Here is a 22468-nt window from a genome sequence, read left to right on the forward strand (position 1 = left end):
TATATATATTGTTGTTGTTGTTGTGTGCCATTGAGTCAGTTCCAACTCATAGTGACCCTATAAGACAGAGCAGAACTGCTCCATAGGGTTTCCAAGGAGCGTCTGGTGGATTTGAACTGCCGACTTCTTGGTTAGCAGCTGAGCTCTTAACCACTATGCCACCAGGGCATATGTATAGATCTTTAGACATGTGTATATATATACGGAGAGAGAGAATTGAGTTCAGTGCTTTAACATTTATGTAAATTGTCTCATTATCATACCGTTTCATGCTTTCACAACTAGGGTTTTAATTTGGACGTATATTTTGATATTTATTCAGGAATACACGTAGACGGCGTTTATTTTAATTGCTCTATAGTATTCCATTGTTAGAATAAACCAAAATATAATTACTTATTCACCTTTGAGGGACATTCAAAGTTTCTCCTTTCTTATGTCCTACAGAGATACAATAAAGTTCCTTATACATCTCTTTTTGAAAACCTGAGATTATTTAGAGTAGACACTTAGAAGTAGAATTGATGTGTTACAGTTTACAAGCCTTTTCTTCTTTGCCGCTAATTTCTTAATTACATTTAGCATATGAGAAGAGGCAGTCCTTCCGACAGCCCATCAGGTATAGTTCCTCCTGTTCCTCCCCCTGCTGGTATTTTTAGGCTCAGGAACAAGCCATCACCACCCTGAAGCCTGATGTAATGAAGTTATCCCCAAATGTCTAATCATACCGTCTGCTCGGATGGTGAGACCGGGAAATCTTCAGTGAGTCATGCAGCTGCTAGAGTATCAAACTGGATGTGTGGAGCATTTCCTTGTCCCTTGTCTAAAGGAGCAAAGTAGGAGCACAGGTAAAAGAGTCCCATCTCCTCTTGAGCAGCTTTCTGAGCCAGGGTGCCTCTCACCGTGGAACTGTTCTATTGTTTGCTGTCTGTTTTTTATCTTTGAGTAATTCATATGCCAACACTTTGCGAGTGTTTCCTGTGTGTGGCTCTATCAGACTAGATGGATGTAGCACCCATTGAGGGGTTGATGCTACATGTTGGGGACATCATCCTAGTACTCTTGTGGCTGCTTGGGATCTTAGGACTGCCTCTGAGAAAAGTTGCATATGTAATGCAGCATGTAATTACCAATTTTACTATTACCAAAATATATGAGTTCCTATTTCTCTACATGCCTAACAGAGCCAAACCCCATTGCCATCAAGTCAATTCTGACACTACCAAACCATAGGTTTATTAGACATTTTTTTCTTGTCAATTTGTTTAGCAAGAAATGCTAATTTATTGTTGTATTACACTTATTAACAACTATTAGTAAAATCAGGTACTTACTGTTTTGATTACTGACCATTTGAATTTCTCCCTCTGTGAATTGCATGTCCCTACCTTTTGACCATTATTTGAGGTTTCTTTCTGAGTTGTAGGTAATCCGAGATGTGAACAACACAGGGATCCTAGGCAGAGAGTATATGCAAGAGAGCTCTCTGTCATAATCATGCAGCTCTTCTGAAAATTTAAAACTCTTTGAGAGTTTTAACAGGATAATAATAATAAACCTAAAGAGATCATAGAATAGAATACCAACTTGAGTGAATGACCACATACCAATATTGATCTCATGAGTTCTGAGTAAGAATTGAAGGTTTTAATTATTTTTAAAATTGAATTATTAAATTGATTCATTGAAATAGTTAATTTAAAATTAAAGTATTAAGTGATTTAGTAGAAGGGAATGGTGAAGGAGGAATAGAGGAGGAAAAGGATGAGAAGGGAAAAGAAATTATATATACATATAGCATTATGTATATATAGACTATTGGTCGCTGTGAATCAAAATCGACTCAAAGGCAACAAGTTGGTTAATATGTATGTGTGGAGCCCTGGTGGTATGGTGGTTAAAAGCTCTGCTGCTAACCAAAAAGTTGGCAGTTTGAATCCACCAGCAGCTCCTTGGAAACCCTATGGGGCAGTTATACTGTCCTACAGGGTAGCTATGAGTTGGAATCCACTAGACAGCAATGGGCTATTTGGTAGATGAGTGTATATATACAGACAGATTGCATGTTCGATCAATTTCAGACTACAGAAGTTGGTAAAAATCTTCAGTTTCTTCATCTTTGGCCTTAGTGGTTGGTGCATAAATTGGAATATTAGACATATTAACTGGTCTTCCTAGTAGACATATGAATATTATCCTATCACTGACAGCGTTGTACTTCAGGATAGATCTTGAAATGTTCTTTTTGACAATGTATGCAATGCCATTCCTCTTCAAGTTGTCATTCCTGGCATAGTAGATCATATAATTGTCCGATTCTAAATGGGCCTATACCAGTCCATTTCAGCTCATTAATACCTAAGATATCAATGTTGATTTGTTCCATTTCATTTTTAACAACATCCAATTTTCCTAGAATCATACTTCATACATTCCACATTCTGATTGTTAGTGGATGTTTGCAGCTGTTTCTTTTCATTTTGAGTTGTGCAACATCAGCAAATGAAGATCCCTAAAGCTTGACACGTCATCAAGGTCAACTCTACTTTAAGGAGGCAGCTCTTTCTTGTCATATTTTGAGTGCATTCCAACCTGAGGGGCTCATCTTCCGGTGCTATATCAGACAATGTTCTGCTGCTATTCATAAGGTTTTCATTGGCTAATTGTTGTCAGAAGTCTGTCATAGTAGAAGAAGGATCTGTAGTTGGAAAATATTGCCTTGGTAATAGAAATGATGACAGAGATCACATGATAGAATTTTACAAGACCAATGACTTCTTCATTGCAAATACCTTTTCTCACCACTATAAATAGCAACTATACACATGGACCTGGCCAGATAGAATACACCGGAATCAAATCGACTACATCTGTGGAAAGAGATGATGGAGAAGCTCAATATCATCAGTCAAAAAAAGGCCAGTGACTGACTGTGGAACAGACCATCAATTCCTCATATGGAAGTTCAAATTGAAGCTGAAGAAAATTAGAACAAGAAAATTAGAGAGCCAAAGTACGACCTTGAGTATATCCCACCTGAATTTAGAGACTGTCTTTAGAATAAATTTTAAGGGTTGAACATTAATGACCAAAGACCAGGTGAATTGTGGAATGACATCAAAACATCATACATAAAGAAAACAATAGGTCATTAAAAAGAGAGGAAAGAAAGAAAAGTCTAAAACAGATGTCAAAAGAGACTCTGAAACTTGCTCTTGAATGTCAAGTAGCTAAAGCAAAAGGAAGAAATGATGAAGTAAAAGATTTGAACGAAGATTTCAAAGGGCAACTCGAGAAGGCAAAGTAAAACATAATAATAACATGTGCAAAGAGCTGGAGATGGAAAACCAAAAGTGAAGAACACATTCAGCATTTCTCAAGCTGGAAGAACTGAAGAAAAATTCAAGCCTCAAGTTGCAATACTGAAGGATGCTATGGGAAAAATACTAAAAGAGGACTTGAAGTACTTACTGACTCAGGAAGCATCAAAAGAAGATGGAAGGAATACACCGTCACTATATCAAAAAGAATTGGTTGACGTTCAACCATTTCAGGAGGTAGCATATGAGCAGGAACTGGTGGTAGTGACGGAGGAAGTCCAAGCTGCACTGAAGTCATTGGTGAAAAACAAGGCTCAGGAATTGACGGAATACTAATTGAGATGTTTCAACAAATGGATGCAGCGCTGGAAGTGCTCACTCATCTATGCCAAGAAGTTTGGAGGACAGCTTCCCAGCCAATTGACAGGAAGAAATTAATATTTATGCCTATTCCCAAGAAAGGTGATTTCACCAAATGGAAAAGTTATCAAACAATATCATTTGTGTCACATGGGAGTTAAATTTTGCTGAAGATCATTCAAAAGTGAATGCAGCAGTATATCGACAGGTAACTGCCAGAAATTCAAGCCAGATTCAGAAAAGGACGTGGAACAAGGGATATCACTGCTGATGTCAGATGGAACCTGGCATAAAGCAGAGAATACTGGAAAGAAGTTTACCTGTTTTATTGACTGTGTAAAGGCATTGGACTGTGTGAATCATAACAAATTATAGATAACACTGTGAAGAATGGGAATTCCAGAACACTTAATTGTGTTCATGAGGAACCTCTACATAGACTAAGAGGCAGTCATTCAAACAGAACAAGGGGATACTGCGTAGTTTAAAGTCAGGAAAGGTGTGGGTTGTATCCTTTCACCATACCCATTCAATCTGTATGCTGAGCAAATAATATGAGAAGCTGAACGATATGAAAAAGAATGGGGCATCAGGATTGGAGGAAGACTTATTAACAACCTGTGATATGCAGATGACACAACCTTGCTTCCTGAAAGTAAAGAGGACTTAAAGCACTTACTGATGAAGATCAAAGACCACAGCCTTCAGTATGGATTACACTTCAACATAAAGAAAGCAAAAATTCTCGCAACTGGACCAATAAGCAACATCATGATAAATGGAGAAAAGATTGAAGTTGTCAAGGATTTCATTTTACTTGGATCCACAATCAACACCCATGGAAGCAGCAGTCAAAAAATCAAATGATGCATTGCACTGGGCAAATCTGCTGCAAAAGACCTCTACCTCTTTAAAGTGTTGAGAAGCATTGTCACCTTAAAGACTAAGGTGGGCCTGATCCAAGCCTTGGTGTTGCCAATCGCCTCATATGCATGTGAAAGCTGAATGATGAATAAGGAAGACTGAAGAAGAATTGACGCCTTTGAATTGTGGTGTTGGTGAAGAATACTGAATATACCAGGAACTGCCAAATGAACCAACAAATCTATATTGGAAGAAGTACAACCAGAATGCTCCTTAGAAACAAGGATGGCGAGACTAGTCTCACATAGTTTGGACATATTGTCAGGAGGGATCAGTCCCTGTAGAAAGACATCATGCTTGGTAAAGTAGAGGGTCAGCAAAAAAGAGGAGGACCCTCAACGAGATGGACTGACACAGCGGCTGCAACAAAGGGCTTAAGGATAACGATGATTATGAAGATGACGCAGGACCAGGCAGTGTTTCGTTCTCTTGTACATAGGGTTGCTGTGAGTTGGGACTGACTCAATGGCACCTAAAAACAACGTAGAGATACATATATATACATGCAACTATAGGTATATATATAGTTGCATGTATATATATATATATATATATACATATTATATGTATGTATATATACACATATATACATATATACTACTACTACCTTTTGGTAATTGATTATCTATCTGATAATGTTAAACACCATCATAAACAATGCTCACAAAATACCATATCGTAACAAGCGCTGCTTTAACTGCTGTGCATACATCAACACATTTATTATTAACAACAGCCCGCAGGGGTTTGTATTAGCTTTAACTCGCATTTTACGCCTGAGAAAACCGAGGCACTAAACTTTAAACATTACTCTTGATCATCCAGATAATCATGGATTTGAATTCGACAGTCTAGAGCAGAATTGGTGCTACTCACTACTACAGGGCTTCACTTTATTGTCTTTTCCCATACATACCAATGGAGGTCCAGTAAGCAAGTAAACTGGAAGAGGTAGAGCAATATAAGAATGAAGAAAGAGATGAGTTACATTTTGAAAATATAACTATGGAAATTAGCCTGGGTTTTTGGGGGGGTACAGTTGTCGTCATGTCGATTCTAACTCATGGAGACCCCATGTGTTGTAGAGTAGAACTACACTAATTAAAGTTCTTAAGGCTGTGACCTTTTGGAAAGAGATCACCAGGCTTTTCTTCTGAGACACCTCTGGGTGGATTTGAACCATTAAACTTTTGGTTAGTAGTCAAGCGCTTAACCGTTTGTACTACTGGATTGAACCATATCAAATATCCAGAAACACCAGAGTGTCTCTCATCTCTACAGGATGAAGATGGGCTTTGGGGGTATGTTGAGCTTGATCTGAAAACCAGGAAAGTTGTTCTGTCTGTCTACATTTCCTTACAAGAGAAGAATAAATTAAAGAATTTTTTCAAGAAGTTTTCCTGGATGATAATATCAGCTTCAATGATGAAAAGATCTTCTTGGATTGGACAAAAGCTTATCTTGTTCAGGCAGTGTCATTGGTTCATCCATTAAATGCTTTTAGGTTCCTAAGAAATCTTTGATAAATCAAGTTGCATTTTCTCCATCCTCATCTTGCCAAAAAGCCTCAGTTAAGTTTCTATGTCCTTTGCTGTATAAATTAGGAACTTAAATTAGTTTTCCCAAGTGTATTTGTGGTCTCTTTCTACCAATCTGAAGCTCTCTTGCAATGTGATATTCCCAAAATCTTAAGAGAAAGAGACAAGAGTAGAACATTACAATATTGGTGTTTTTTTTAAAATAAAATGATTACCATTTTATTTTGTTGAACTTCAAAATTCTTTAAATATGAATTGAACTAGGAAAATGTGTGCTTCAGAAACCACTTGTCTCATGTGAAGAGAAGAGACAATGTCAAAAAAGGAGGCACTTTTACTATAATGTCCATGTATTTGCCCCTACTTGATGCTTAAATGGTATGTCTGTCATTGGCAGGTTGTTGTTGTGAGTGCTGTTCCTCATTTTGATGTTTAAAAACTACCATGATGAGAAAGTTTCTGAGCCTGGGGGACTCTTGAAAGAAAATAACAAAAATAAAAGCAATAAAAATGGCGATCATATTATTAAAAGAAAAGTTTGCATTCCAAAGAGATTTGTTTTTTTTGTTTTGCTTACTGTGATTTCTCTACCAGAAAAAATCAAGATGTGGAAATATATTTTTTCATTGATAAAAAGTGTAAAATCTTATCCTATGAAGTATTCAGTTCAATCAGTGAAGCACGCACCTCAATCAAATACAGTGAATAGAGAAAAACACACAATTAATTACATCAGTAAAGTTTGTTTCTTGCATTGTAAAACAGTCTAAAATTATGAATAAATCAGGCAGCTATGAAATTATGCAATATTTTAAACAATTATGTCCTGAATTGCCTTAACAAGAGAGTAGTCAAATCAGCAAAATATGCAACTCAATCATAGAATAATGCATATTGATCATTACATTATGGTACTTGATCTCCAATGTGTAACTGCACATTGAAATTTTATCAGATTTATTTTTAACTTTTTGCCTGTTTAAAATCCCAACCTAACAACCATGCTAAACAATTATCATATTTTATATACATTTTTTTTTTTCACCAACGTTACACATCCCAGAGTTCATCATTTAACCTCTCTAGGACTTAGATAACACAGGAACAGATATCCAAGTAAACATCAAGTTTGAACGTAGCCTTGAATTCTGCAAACAGCCCATAAGTCAGAATAAAAATAAAAAATTTTTTTCACTTTATAGCTATATAAGCCATATATAATTTCCTTATTCCATTGTTTAGCTAGATCTGCAAATGTTTCCTCCATGACTCCACCAATTTGCAAAGTAGACATTCAAGTTTGTCTCAAGTCTTTTTTTTTTTAAGATTGAAAGAATAGGCAATGCTTCATTTTTTTAGATAAAGCACTTAGGGGACAATGCCAGGCTACTTCCTTTTGTAACATGAAGGCAATCATTTTATCTAATTTGAGCCTTCATAGTGGAAAAATTACAAATGCAAAGAAAAAAGCACTTCTTATCTTCCCTCACTTCCATTCTTCTTTATCTTGCCTTATTATTCCTTCACCCTGGCTAACTTTTTAAATAACTGTTCTTTTTTTCCCAATTCTCTATATTTTTAATTTAGATAATAGTCACAGATTACTCTCCCATACTTATGATTCATCATTCGTCACACAAATACATAATTCACAAATATATACGCCCACGTGCATGAACACACACTTTTCATGGTGGATCAATTTCCAAAAATGTCAACACTATGAGTGGAGCTATGAGTCACAATGTAACAAGAGCTTTAATTTTAATATAACATACACTCTCAGCTGTGGTGAGATGCCAAGCCTCCCACAAGCCCTCATTCAAAAAGTGTAAAAACAAGATAGAAGTATAACAGAATAAGTTAAGTTACAGTGAGATAATAAGAACAAAATATGTGTGCGTGGGTGGGGAGGAATAAACAAAAATGTGTAAAAACACATCTGAAGCACTTTATAAAACCATAGACCCAAACTTTCATTGACTTTTGACTATCTTCTTAAATCTTGCCTTCTTAAATATTATAATAATGAAATTTTCCTTGAATAAATTGGCAAATATAGTTGAGTTTTATAGGATGACCTCATACCATGCAACAAACTATTACTCTGGAAATAGTTTTTCATCAAAATGAAATACCACTTACTCCTAAATATGAAAAGAAGCACGGGACGGTATAGATGGTGAAAAACAATGTAATGACATTCCTGGCTTTCCTGAACATGGATTGCCATTCTCACTAATATTGAGTAATAAAAATCTTAAGAATCTTAAAACAGGGATACTTTTGGCTATCTGGGACAGAAAAGGAGCCTACTGTCGTTTATACTGTGTATCACGTCCAGTAGATTCAAGATGGGTGGCCCAGTATAGTATAGACTATCAGAGAAACATATCTATAAATAAAGAATACTAGAGAAGGTCCAAAGTGATTGAACACTCAAAAGTAAACTGTTAACTTAAGCTGAAGGATTTGAGAAAAATTTAGTTTGGATCATGAAGCATGATTTTACCTGACAAATAAAGATTCTGATTTATTTCAAGCAAAGTGACTAGCAGTTAGAAACACACAAATTATGAAGATGTTTGATTTGTTGAAGGAATGGAGATTTGTTAATGTACCTGGATATTAATTATAACTAGAAATGTTGTGTGAAAGCTGATTCTGAAAAATTCTATATGTCGTATTCACACACCCTAAAATTGGGAGGAAAATCATGCATTCAAGATTCTGAAAAACACAGGTCGAGTGCCTGGAATATTGGGCCTTCAAACTTCAATGTCTGTGTGCAAGTACACTCGATTATTGTTATTCACAGTAGTTATGTTTTATAAAGTTGCTGTCAATTGTGCAATAGTGAATACTGAACCATTCAGTACTCCTAGGGGAAATACAGGGTTAGGTCCTGCAAGCCTTTTGTTACAATGTTTTCATCAACCAATCAACACTATCTTTTTTAATGTGTGTTTCTATTTAAGGAATCCTTATTTAATATGTATTGTTGATTCATTAACATTGAACTCATGATCAATGATACTATAATTCATGCTTGAGCAAAGCTTATCTAATACACAGATTTTCTCCATAAGGCCCACTGAAAACTTCTTGCGCTTAGGAGCATTAGACAACACTCCATCATTTTGCTTGGAGGCTATTTTAAACATTACAGTAACCGACAAAAAGCAAAAAAAAAAAAAAACTTAGCACTAAATAGACCATCATAAGGACACTTGTTAACAGTATGAGAGCTGAAACAAGAAGGCAGAGCACCACATGTTTAAGGTCAGCTGGAAACGTGCACACTGGGCAACTCAAAATTTTCATTCTTCTGCACGTGTTCACAAATGACTGCAAAGGTACCACTACTATTGATTTTAGGGTTACAAATAAAGTTTAGCAGTAAACAAATTGGCAAATATGGAATCCATGAATAATGAACATCAATTGTATATGCTTTAGTGTATATCTTATTTCTTGTATTAGTTTAAGAAAGATTCTTCGTATTAGGTAGAAAGAACTTAAGGTGGTTTTTATCATGAATGCATACCAACTATTACTAAACTTTTTTGTCTATCTATGTAGTCATTCTCTTATTTTTTTCTCCTTTAATGATTTAATATAATAAATTGCTTTGATAAATTTTCTAATGTTGAAAAATCCTTCAGTTTCTTGGAAAAACCTTAATTGGTCATGATGTATTCTTCTTCTAATGCTCACCTGGACTCAATGGGCTAATGCTTTATTTTGGATGCTTAAGTCTAAAAAGGGTGACAGAGGGTGCTATTTTTTTAATCTAATATATATTTTCTCATTGTTCTGTTTAGTAATAAAATCAAATAAGAACATAGCATATAGCTGAAGACCACATTTCACAGCCATCTATGTGACTAAGATTGGTCATGTGACTGTTTTAACCAATGATAGACGAGAAGATGTATATGCAACTTTTAAGTCATGCCTTTTAAAGAAAACTGCTCACTCTCCATGATTTTATTCCAAACTATTCTAGTTTAGAACTTGGATAGGCTCATAGTGGTGACTCATCATTGACCATGGATGCAAAGGAATGTAGGGAATGGCAGAATAAGGAGAAAAGAAACCTTAATCCCTGCATGACCTATTGTTGTTAGGTACCATTGAGTTGGTTCCGACTCACAGTGACGTTATGTACAACAGAACAAACCACTGCCCTGTCTTGTGCCATCCTCAAAATTGTTGCTATGCTTGAGTTCTTCGTTGCAGCCACTGTGTCAATCCATTTTATTGAAGGTCTTCCTCTCTTTCGCTGACCTAGTGGAGCAGAATTTTCCTGCGCCCTGTCCCAACCTACTTATTGGAACTTTATATAAGACAGAAAAATAAAATTCAAAAGTTAGTTTTCCCTTTCTCTCAGCTTGGAGAGAAATATACTATTCAATAAAAGTCTGATAAATTTAACTGTAAAATCATTGCAAGCTAATTATACCTTAGGAAAAGATCTCTGTTTTTGTTCCTTTAAAAATAACTTTACTAGAATTACTTTATTTGAACCTCTATAAAAGAGTACCTATAACATATATGAATTTCATAGTAAATAGCAACAATTACAAACCTAGGACTTAATATTAACATATCCTATAAGTCCCCCCTTCTACAAGTCCTCCTTATTTCCATCTCTGACTAATCCCTGACACAGTCAGGTAATTCTACCTGAAATTATTGGTTTATCATTCTCCTTCTTTCCCTTTAAAGGTTTTTAAAGGTATTTAAAGGTTTTTAAAGGTATTTCTCTAAAATATCTATCATATATTTTCTGAAATTTATATAAATTAGTTCATGCTGACTGTGATCTGCAACTTGATATTTATTTAGCATTATATTAATGGAGTTCATACGTGATTATTTGTGTGAATATAGTACATTCATTTTTAGTTCAGTATTGTATGGCAATTCTATAATTTGGATTTTTTTCCACACATTTGTTATGAAAGTTATTGCGGTTATGAAAACTTTGTATGTGTCATTTAAAACACGTACAGAAGTTCCTAAAGTATACATTTGTAAGGGTGGCATTTCTGAGTTATAGAATATGCACATCTTTGGCTTTATTAAATAATGTGAAAGTATTTTACAAACTGTAATTGAGCGATTTACAACTCAGCAGCCATAGTATGTAGACATAAAGACCAGTGCATGACTTGTCTAACTTCTTAACATTTGTCAGGCTGGTGAGGGTAAAATAGTATGTTATTTATTTGTTTATTTATTTATTATTTACTAACTTACTTATTTTTGCATATTTCTCTGAATGCAAAATGAAGATGAAATTCTTTTAATGTATTTTCTAACACTTCAAGTATTTTCCTGTAAAGAAAATATCATATATTTTGCCCATTTTTCTAACTTTGAAAACATTCTGAATACTTTGTCATTTTTATGCATGGTAAGCTTCGTTCAGTTTGCAGCTTGCTGTTTTACTTTCTCTAATATTTAAAGTCTTAATCTTAATGTAGTCGGATTTATGGGTCATTCCTTTTACGGTCCGGGCTTATTTTGTCTTATTTAGGAGACTACAGACCTATCTCCTTTTTTTAAGAACTGAAGTACTTTTTTTCCTCCAGTTTCTGAAAATGTTGACAGCCGACTGACTGGTCACACAGCTCCCTGCCTCTCTCTATACACAACTTCACTTCTGCAGTTGGCTCTCGGCTGAAAATAGTCACCTCCAAAAAGCTTTCATTTTTTTTCACAGAGGCAGATTGTGTCAAATGACTCAATGTGGAGGCAGGAAAGCACGGCCCCTTGCTCTGTGTTAGGACAATGTGGCAGGACCATTCCAGTTCCTGAGCTTCCTATAGGGCTGACGCCTTTGTTGTGACTACAACACGGTCTAGCTTCATCCTCTGACCAGTTCTGCTTTCTCCTATCCCCCACAGGTTGTGTACTTGAAACCAGTCACAGTAAAAGTCCTGCATACAAAATTTGAGTTCAATGTCTGCTTTCTCAGGAATCAGACTTATAATGTGACAAAATTGGTCGAAGACAATGAATTTTGGGAGCAGCATCACCTACTAGCTAGCTGGCAATGAGGACATTGTCACTGGTTGCAGGCTGAATGCTAATAGTCTCTAACAGTAAAGTTGTTAAAGCATTCGCCAGTGGTGAATTTGGATGGGTTTGGTTTGGGTTTTGGACTAGTGCAAGGGATTCATTGGCAAGGTCAATTTATCAGGATTTTTAGAAAGTTGGGGCAAGGGTAATTATAAGGACTAAAGAACTGGCTGCTGTGTGCTGGGAGCCATAGATCCTTTGGAAAAAAACAATGAAAGGTTTAGGATGATTGTTCAGCAGTTAAAGGCTACCTGAGAAAACAAAAGGGCCTGGTCACATTTTAAAGGAGAGTTTCATCTCTTGCACGCTGAGGGCATAAAAAATTGAGGCCCAGGCCCAAGATTTAATGACAAGTGTAGTAGAGATGTGTGAATGGTGGAATCCTCAGACCTTCAAGGGCCCTGACTGGGTAATTCTGAAAAAATGGACATGCACATTTGAGTTGATGCATCTAAAATTTTGACCCCTGCAACAGAAATTACTGAAGATAATTCAGAGGCATATGTCATGTTTTTACAATATAATTCATCTTGGTGGTTTTATACTACCCCAAGGCCACTAGACAATAACTAGGGTTAAGTAACACATAAGGAAGCTGGGAAAGTGCTGGTCCTTTGAAGAGAACAGTGAGACTATACCCCAAAATTGTTCACTACTTGAGTACCATGTACTAGCAGTATTTGTCCAGGAGGGGAGCAAATTTGGGAATGGATTTTGCAGATGCTGGATCAAGGATGACAAAACATAACATTGAAAAAAAAAATGACAGAATGACTCTTGGAAGTTTGAAGAAAGCAGTGGCTTATATCAAATAAAATAGTAGTGTCAGAACTGTAGTGTCTGAGAGTAGAAGAAGAGACCAAGAGGCTCGACAAAGTTGGCATTGTTAGGGAACAAATTGGAGTTTCTGTTAAATTAAAGCAAAAATTTTTATTGAAGGAAGAGATAAATCTATACTGGGCGGCACTTCATGAGGATTCACAAAAGCACTCCAGTGAAAGGAATTTTTCACAGAGTTTAAGTAAAGAAAACCCAGGAACTTACAAGAAAAAATTCTGATTGGTTAACATTTACAAAATAATGAGTTAACAGATGCCAGGCAATTACAAGATTCCTTAAGCATTGTCTTGCTAATCATAAAGTTTGAGTCAGTTAACATCTTCTCAATCTATGGATATTTTGGGGTCAGCCTGAGTAAGTATCCTTCCTGAGAACATGCTATGAGAGGAAATGAGAGGAAGGAAGCCTGTAGGTTTCCTGAGATATCCTGGTTAGCTGACTTTTGAGATTCAGCGCAGACTGAGTGGTAAACAACCACTGGAGTCTGGCCTACATCTTGGAGAGAAGGCTCTCCTTATGTCAAGCACCTAGATTTTCCAGGCTCCCTTACAACCCCCTCCCACGTTTGATCAAGAATATCTATAGCAATTTGCTGATCACTGTTATAAGAGTAGGTGCCCTGGTGGTGTAGTGGTTAAAAGCTCAGATGCTAACCAAAAGGTCAGCAGTTCAAATCCACCAGTTCCTCCATGGAAACCCTGTGGGGCAATTCTACTCTGTCCTATACATTTGCTATGAGTCAGAACCGACTCTATGACACCTAACAAAAACAATTGTAAGAGTGACTTCTTCTACATGGACTTATTTCCCTTGTGTTTATTAGATGGCTTCCTATTTAAAATAGGCTTTTAAGACCCCAGACCCTCTCCATGAAAAGTCGGCGGTCACCGTCTATTCCATTTTCGCCATGCCACAGCTTGGATCTCTGCTTCTGTGATCTTTTAAGAAAGGATGTGTAAGAGAAGGGCCTAATTAATAGCAATATTTGGCAAAGACAGGCATTAGCAAAGGTGAAGAACTGAACTATTCTCTAAGGAATTGTTGTTTCTTCAAAATATATGATCTTTTGCATAGCAAGTATGTTGACTTGTGAGTAAAAGCATTTGAAAAACTTTTCATAAAATATTTGATTAATCCAATAATACTTATTATAATGATGAAGAGAATTAATTCAGTTTGTAAAATTGAACATACCCAGGAACAAATTTCAGTACGTAGGCAAATAAAATATCAGGAAAAGGGGAACTGGACATAGGGGGTAGTTGAAGCCATGTACTGGCAGACCTGTTTAAGATCTTGTTCTACTTCTCCAGATTTATTTATTCAAGTACAGCAATGATATTAACAATTGCACTGACTCCTTCTTACTGTGATAGAAGAAAATCAAGGGTAATTCTATTATTCAACACAATTTTGGCAAGAGAGTTTAAAGATATTTGTTGGGCTTCTGTACTATTGGCATGTTCATTTGTTATTTGGAGCACAGTAGCAGACAAATTGCAAATAGATTTTTTGAGTTCAGGGAAGTGGAAAAAGGCCCCAAAGAAATGCTCATCTATTTCCTGATCTGTCCATTATATGGTTTTCATAATCTCTTTTGTGTTGGGAAAACAGTTTCTGATCACTGGTCCAGTGTACACTTTTATTATAAGAGTGGATAATTGGGGGAACCTCTAAAGAGCAAAGTGTACATAGACCTATCATTTTTCAACCATCTAGACATGATAATGCCCAAGTATAGCATTCATTATTCATATTTGAGCTTTTCTTAGTGGGGTATTTTGATTTCCCACGTGAAAATATATATCCACGAGGAGCACAGATCATATTATTTCCAGTGTCATTTTGTGGAGAAGAGATAGTTTGATTAGCTTTTTGAGCCATTCTTTAGTGAAAGAGTTATTACAAACAGATTATAGCCCCCGATATGTAGCGTGGTAAACGCTATGACAAAAGAGTGGCTTTACTTTGGTGCTGCTGCAAAGTCCTTATATAAGGATTTGAAGATACCTGGTATGTGAGTCATCTAGTGCTTTTAAAACAGAAATACCACAAGTGGATGGCTTTAACAAAGATAAATTTATTTCTTCACAGTAAAGTAGGCTATAAGTCCAAATTCAGGGCATCAGCTCCAGGGGAAGTCTTTTTCTCTCTGTCGGCCTTCTCGTCAATGTTCCATGGACTAGGCGCTTCGCCGCAAGGGGACCCTGGGTCCAAAGGACACACTCTGCTCCTGGCACTGCTTTCTTGGTGGTATGATATCCCCCTGTCTCTCTGTTCACTTCTCTCTTTTATATCTCAAGAGATTGCCTCAGGATACAATCCAATCTTGTAGATTGAGTCCTGCCTTACTAACACAACTGCCACCCATCCTCCTTCATTAACATCATTGAGGCAGGACTTACAACATATAGGAAAATCACAGGATACCGGGAATCATGGCCTAGCCAAATGGATACACACATTTTTGGGGGGACATAATTCAATCCATGACACCTGGGATTCCTTGGGTGTATGAGTGACCAATCAATACATGGATAAAACTTTCCTGTATTTTTGGTACAGTTTTTCAAGCTTTCCTCTGTATCATTGACTTGAGGGTGTTGAGTTAAATTGAAACGTGGCACTTGGGGACTTAATAGTTCTGGAGGGTGCCACAACCTGACATGTATAGTTCATTTAAAAGAAATATTAGAATTTACAATAGAATCGGGTACAGAGCTATAGTTAAACACAAGCATAGCTAGAGAGCCTGAATCAGTATGTCCAGATTTGGGGGTTTGATGGTAAATCCAACAGTCTGTCAGATTATTAGCATTAGCTACTGACTGAGCTAATCTAACAAAGGCATTATTATGCCAGGCATCAGAAAGAGTCAACAATATACAGTAAGTGAATACTTAATAGTTTATAGTGTAAGAATACTAACTAAAAAGTAATACAATAAGGCAAATAAAAATAACTATGACAAAGCAAATTCCTCCTTCATTATTTGCATGGAAGAAGAGAATATTAAAACCAAAGATAATACCACAATTGTGTAATAAAGCAACTACCGTAAGAATACCAGTAATAAGCAAAGTCCAAAAATTTCAGCAGGTTGCATGAAATCTTATTCCGTGATTTTGGGAGAAGCAGTCTACTTCAACATCATCTGCTTATGGTCATGAATGTTCTTGAACTTCAGTTTAAGTCCTTCAATAAGTTTAACAGTCCAGGCAGATGGTTTAGCCTTCTTACGTTGGGATAAGTGGATCCAAGTTTTAACTCCCTGTAATTTGGGAGCACAAGGGTTAATGAAAAGGACCAAATATATTCTTTTCCAACGAGTCTCCAGGGAATCTTTTAATTGGTGCCTTTTCCAATATACATAGTCACTTGGTTCAATAGAAGGTAATTTTTGTATTTCTACATTTTGGCTGTCAAAAGCTTCTTTGGCTCATGAAAAGGTGCTCTTTAGACTACTGAATCAAATACTGATATTATATTCAAATACAATATTTCAATAATTCAGGATGAACTAAATTATTATCAGTATATGCTGAGAAATAAGGAAGGGCCCTCAGGCCTTCCAGTTATAATCTCATCATGATTAATTTATGTGACCCAAACAGAGTGGCCCTCAAATTTAGAAGAATTCTTAGTCCAGGAAAAGCTTAAGGACTCAGAAATCTTGGCTATTTGGCTTTTTATTATACTATTAGTTCTTTCTACTAGCTCAGAAGATTGTGTATGTTAAGGGCAATGAAGTCTGACAAATAGGAAAATCATACATATTTCTTTAACTACTTGCCCTGTAAAGTGGTTCCCCCTTTGCTGCAAAGAATTGTTGGTGCTCCCCAAGTGAGAATTATGTTTTCAAGAAGCTTCTTAGCTACAAAGTTTGCAGTAGCATGGTGACTAGGAAAATCTTCTACCCACTATGAAAATCCGCAAATCATCATAAAACATATTTGTAACCATTGAAGGTGGGAGCTGGATAAAATCTAATTGCCATACAAGTATAGGTCCTGAAGGTAATGAGTATTTTCCAGGTGAAACTTTAAAATTTTTGCCTTGGTTAAAGTGAAAATAGAGCAATGAGAGCAACACACTCGGAAGTCTCAAAAAATTGTCCCTGCAAGTATTTCTTTAAAATCTCAATCATTTTATCTCATTCTTAAATGGGATCTTTCATGGAGAGTTTTCAACATAGGGATATGAAATAATTTAGATAAGGCAAACTTCTGATCAGGTCCTAACCATAATTTGGTTATGGGATTCTGAAAACAATCCTCTTTCTTCCATTTTTGAATTTCTTCAGTTTTAGCTAATTGTTAATTTTTTTATCAATTTTTCTAAAGTTAATTTGTTAAGGTTATGATTATTTATGAATGAATCAGCATAATCTCATTTTTCTGTTTTCTTTAAGGCTAAGATAACTTGAGAGGCAGCTTGTTAGGCTGCTTTATCAACAAGGTTATTCCCTCTGATCTCTGCAGTCTGAGAGACTCCTTTAGATTGAAGAGCTTGTTTTTTTATCACAGCAATCTCAGAGGGGAGTAGTAAAGTGTTTAAAAGTTTTGCTACTAAAGCTTCATTTTTTATGACAGTTCCAAAAGAGGTTAGAAATTCTGTCCTGTTTCCATAACATGCTAAAATCATGAGTCACTCCAAATGCATGTTTAGAATCCGTGTAAATAGTCATGGGCCTTCCTTCGGCAAGTTTGCAGACTCTAGTAGGAGCAATTAATTCAGCTTCTTGGGCTGAAGTAGCTTTGGGAAGGGCTTGACTTTCAAGAACCACAGTAGAGCTCATGATGGTATATCCGGTCTGATATCGAGAGCTAGTTGAAGAACGTTTCAAATAGTAGCCTTCAACAAATAGAATTAAACCAGGACTAGCCAAAGGAGTTTCTTCTAAATCTTTTCAGAGAGTTAAAAGCTGTTCAGTTAAATTTAAGCACTCATGAATTGGTGATCCTTATTGTCAATTCCTGGAAGGAGAGCGATGGGATTTAAACAAGCCACAGAATGTAGTCTAATATTAGGTGCAGCCAGGAGGAGCACTTCACAGGAAGTGAGTTGATTGGTAGAAATATATTGGGTCAAAGCAGAATTCGGGATCACAGATACTGCATAGGAACATGAACTTTTAGAATATTTCCCAGCACTGTATCTGCAGTGCTTTCAGTTAGTTTGGCTGTGGCAGTAACAGCCATGAGGCACAGAGGGTACCGTTAAGCTTCAGGGTGAAGCTGCAAACTGTAATAACCTACTTGTCTCTGATATACTCCATGCTTCTGATTTAAAACACCTAAAGAGTTACCAGGGAAAAATCTAGATGATAGTTAGGAAAGCCTAGTGCAGGCATGTTTATAAAGGGTCTTTTAGTTTAATTACAGCTTCCTGATCCTCTTGTGCAATTTGGAAATAATCTGGTTTGGAGGCTTTCAAATATTTATATAGGGGTTGGGCTAACAAGGAGAAATTAGGAATCTGAGTTTTACAGTATCTGCAAAGCCCCAGAACCCATGTAATTGTTTCTTAGTTTTGAAGATTGGAAGAGTAAAAATAGCTTCTTTCCATTAGGAGCAAGAGAAATGCCTGCTGCAGAAGTCAAATGACCTAAATACTTAACAGAAGTCTGGGCCAATTGTAGTTTTTCTTTACAAATTTTATGCCTTTCAGTGGCCAGATGTTTTAATAAGATTATTCTGTCACTGGTGCAGGCTTGCTGGGAGTTGGAAAATATTAGTAAGTAATTGACATATTGCAGTAATTTAGATTCATTTTTGAATTGTAATGTGTGTAAATCAGCACAGAGAATTTGAGTGAAGTAGGTAGGAGATTCACTAAATCCCTGTGGCATTAGTGTAGTAGTAAATTGTAGAGTCTTCCAAGTAAAAGTAACCAAATACTAGCTCTCAGGTGGACAGGAATACTGAAAAAGGCATTGCAATGATCAATTACAGTAAAATGTGTACATCTGGAGGAACACTAAAAAATAGTAAATGAGGGTTTGGGACTACTGGAAATGTAGGAATAACAATGTGGTTAATAGCCTGCAAATCTTGAAAAAATCTCCAACCTCTGTTGTTTGGTTTCTTAATGAGAGTATGAGGGTGTTACAAGGGTTCGTGCAAGGAACAATTAATCCTTTAGAAAGGAAGTTCTGAATAATAGGGGTTAATTCCTCTTTATCTTCTCATTTAAGGGGGTATTGAGGGAGTCTTGGTAAAGGCTTAGAGGTGTCTACTTTAACCTTAATAGGTTCTGTTGATAAAATTCATCCCACATTAGTAGATGTGGTAGCCCATAAGATTTCAGGAATTAATGAAAAACGGTCAGAAAGAAATGGGTTATAGGGGGTTTAATTGTCTTTGTGCATGACTAATGCTTGCAAACAACAAACAATTTTTCCCCTTGAGTTAGTTGTGATTTACATCCCACTTTAGAGGTTTACATGGGTCTGGCAGGATTGATAATGTTTCTTCTTTTTCTGAATATTGTAAATGATAGGTCTGTTTAGACAAAAGTCTCAGCCCAACAAATTAACAGGAGTGTCAAGGCTGAGCAGAAAGGGATATATAAGTTTACTAGGACCAAGAGATATCAGAATAGGTTTTTAAAGAATTAAAGTAACACCACAACTTTTGAAGATTTTATGCTCCATGGCAGGGGTTTTTGTAAACATGTATGATTAATAGCAGAGAGGGTGACCTCAGTATCAATTGAAAATTTGTAAGGCTCTCCATTAATGTACATGATAGTTTCTCCTTGTAGATTAAGTGCCACTATAAGAAAAGCCCCTGTTGTGTCCCTGAAGCCCCTTTATTCCATATCTGGTTGAAGGGTCTCTGGCTTAAGCTGTTTCTTTTGACTGTACTTTAACTTACAGCAACCCTTTTTCTAGTGTCCACGTTTCTTGTGATAATTGCAGGTCCTGGGTCTAGTGCCTCTGAAGGGCTTGGATCTATCTTACTGGTTAGGAGATTGCAATTGTTGTAACTATAAGGCCATTAACTTATTTGCTTTGGAGATCTGCTTAGTCTCCAAGGTCTGAGAAAGCCCATGAGGTAAATTGGCCAGCTTAGCAATGGAGGCTGCTTTTCAATCTAGTCAATTCCTTTTTCTAAGGCAGAAAGTTCAGGTTTGAGGCCATATATAAATGTTTCATTGAAAATTCCTATAGCCCCAGGAGATGTTGGATCAATCCTGGATTGTTCAGCAAACTTTTGAAATAGTCTGGCCTGATAATCATGCACATTATCATCTTTATATTGTACACACAGTTGAATTTTTGTCCAATCTGTTACTGGGGGAAAGCCTTTGGAATGGCCTCTAGTAATCTTTTACTGATATCTGAGAATCTTCTGACAATTGGGGGGCTGTTCTATTTAGGTCTAGAGCTAAACTATCTTTGGGATTTCTCCAATAAGCCTGTGCTAACCATGGTTGGGACACCCCTGGCCCGATTATCATGTGGACTAGTTGAAACAAATCAGACAGTGCAGGCTGGTAAGCCTCAACAAGAATTCTAAATTCCTCAGTAAATGTGTAAAGACTCTCACAGTTTTTGGAAAACTTTAGCAATGTTATGTAATTCAGAACATATCCAAAGAGTAAAAGTAACTTGGAGAGGATCCTCAATGTCTGCACTAAGATGGACTTTAAAAGGCATTTTGGATAGGCTTCGTCTTAGTTATCTAGTGCTGCTATAATAGAAATACCACAAGCAGATGGCTTTAACAAAGAGAAATTTATTCTCTCACAGTTTAGAAGGTTAGAAGTCCGAATTCAGGGAGCCAGCTCCAGGGGAAGGCTTTCTTTCTCTGTCAGTTCTGGGAGAAGATTCTTGTCATCAATCTTCCCCTGGCCTAGGAGTGTCTCCACACAGAGACCCCCACGTCCAAAGGATGCGCTCCACTCCCTGCTCTGCTCTCTTGGTGGTAGGAGGTCCCTCTCCTCTCTGCTGGCTTCTCTCTTTTATATCTCAAAAGAGATTAACTCAAAATACAACCTAATCCTGTATATTGAGTCATACCTCATTAACATCATAGAGATCAGGATTTACAACGTACAGGATAATCACATCAGATCACAAAATGGTAGACAACCACACAATACTGGAAATCACGGCTTAGCCGTGTTGATACACATTTTTGGGGAACATAATTCCATCCATAACAGGTTCTATCTTCCTAGTAGATTCTTTCGTAAAAAAGGGAAGTTCAGTCAAAGTGTTAGTGTTAACAGAGAAATCTTTAGTAGTATCAAAGGAGTAAGAAGGTAGAGAAGGATACAAAGGAGAGATGGCCAGAAAAGGAGCAGATGGTCCAGGGACAACTTGGACAGTTGGAACAGAAATCTGAATTGCAATTCCTTATTTAGTTTAGTTAATTTAAAAACATTATCTTGTAGGTAAGTGATTTTACTCTCATAACGTCTCCTAGAGGCTTCAAAATATCAATTAAAATACGCATACCATTGGTTCTTCTTATTCCGGGATCTTTTCTTTTCTAATTTCCTGTGCAAAAAAACTGGCCACATATTTCCCAGACTGTCCTTAGTCAGATTATGCCAGGCATCTAGGTACAAGCAAGTAACAGAGCCATAGTGTTTATACATATATCAAGCAGGAATCCCAGAAAGGACTTCCATATTGCCCATAGATACGGCAGTTCCCATTTTCAAATAAAGTCCAAGTTTGTTCAAAGTTTAGGACTCTTAGGCTCAACAAAATTCTTATGAGGAACATCTCAGGGTTTAGGCAGTGTATTACTTAAACTAGTACGGTCCTTCATTGCATGAGATTTTGCTTGCAGCCAGCAAGCAGCCTAATACTCTGGCCTGTTTCACGACCTAGCTTATCTTGCTGTGGGAGACTTAAACTGCATCTGTGGCAGGCGATTAACCTATTGGCTTTTACCAGTAGTCCCATGCCCTTGGTTTTCTTTGTGACTTATGGAGCCTGAGATTTCACAAACTCAAAATATTCTAGAACAGTAAATTGCCCAGAAACTCACACTACTGCCACTAGCGGAGGGAAAATTTGGCAAAAAATTTCTTGGAAGACCAGAAAAAAAATAGAAAAGAATAAATGAGACAGACAAGGACAAAACAAAACCAGAATTCTGCAGTAAGTCTTGAAGAGCTCAACACAAGAAAGCAGAGCTCAAAACTCAAGAGGTTATTTACTAGCAAGTGACTCCTGAGAAGTTCATGAAGTAGTGAGCACAAACAGCCATGCTTGGTACTGAAGCCCAGTCCTCGAGTCCTTGGGGGTCATTGCAGACAATGCACCTTCAAATCCTACTTCTGATCACCAAGAAACATCAAAGAGCAAACTGGAGTTTCTGTTAAAAAACGGACAGCACTTCATGAGGGTTCAGAAAAGTACTCCAGGGAAAAGAA

Source organism: Trichechus manatus, unplaced genomic scaffold, assembly GCF_000243295.1.
Source record: "Trichechus manatus latirostris isolate Lorelei unplaced genomic scaffold, TriManLat1.0 scaffold00004, whole genome shotgun sequence".
In the NCBI taxonomy this organism is placed as follows: domain Eukaryota; kingdom Metazoa; phylum Chordata; class Mammalia; order Sirenia; family Trichechidae; genus Trichechus; species Trichechus manatus.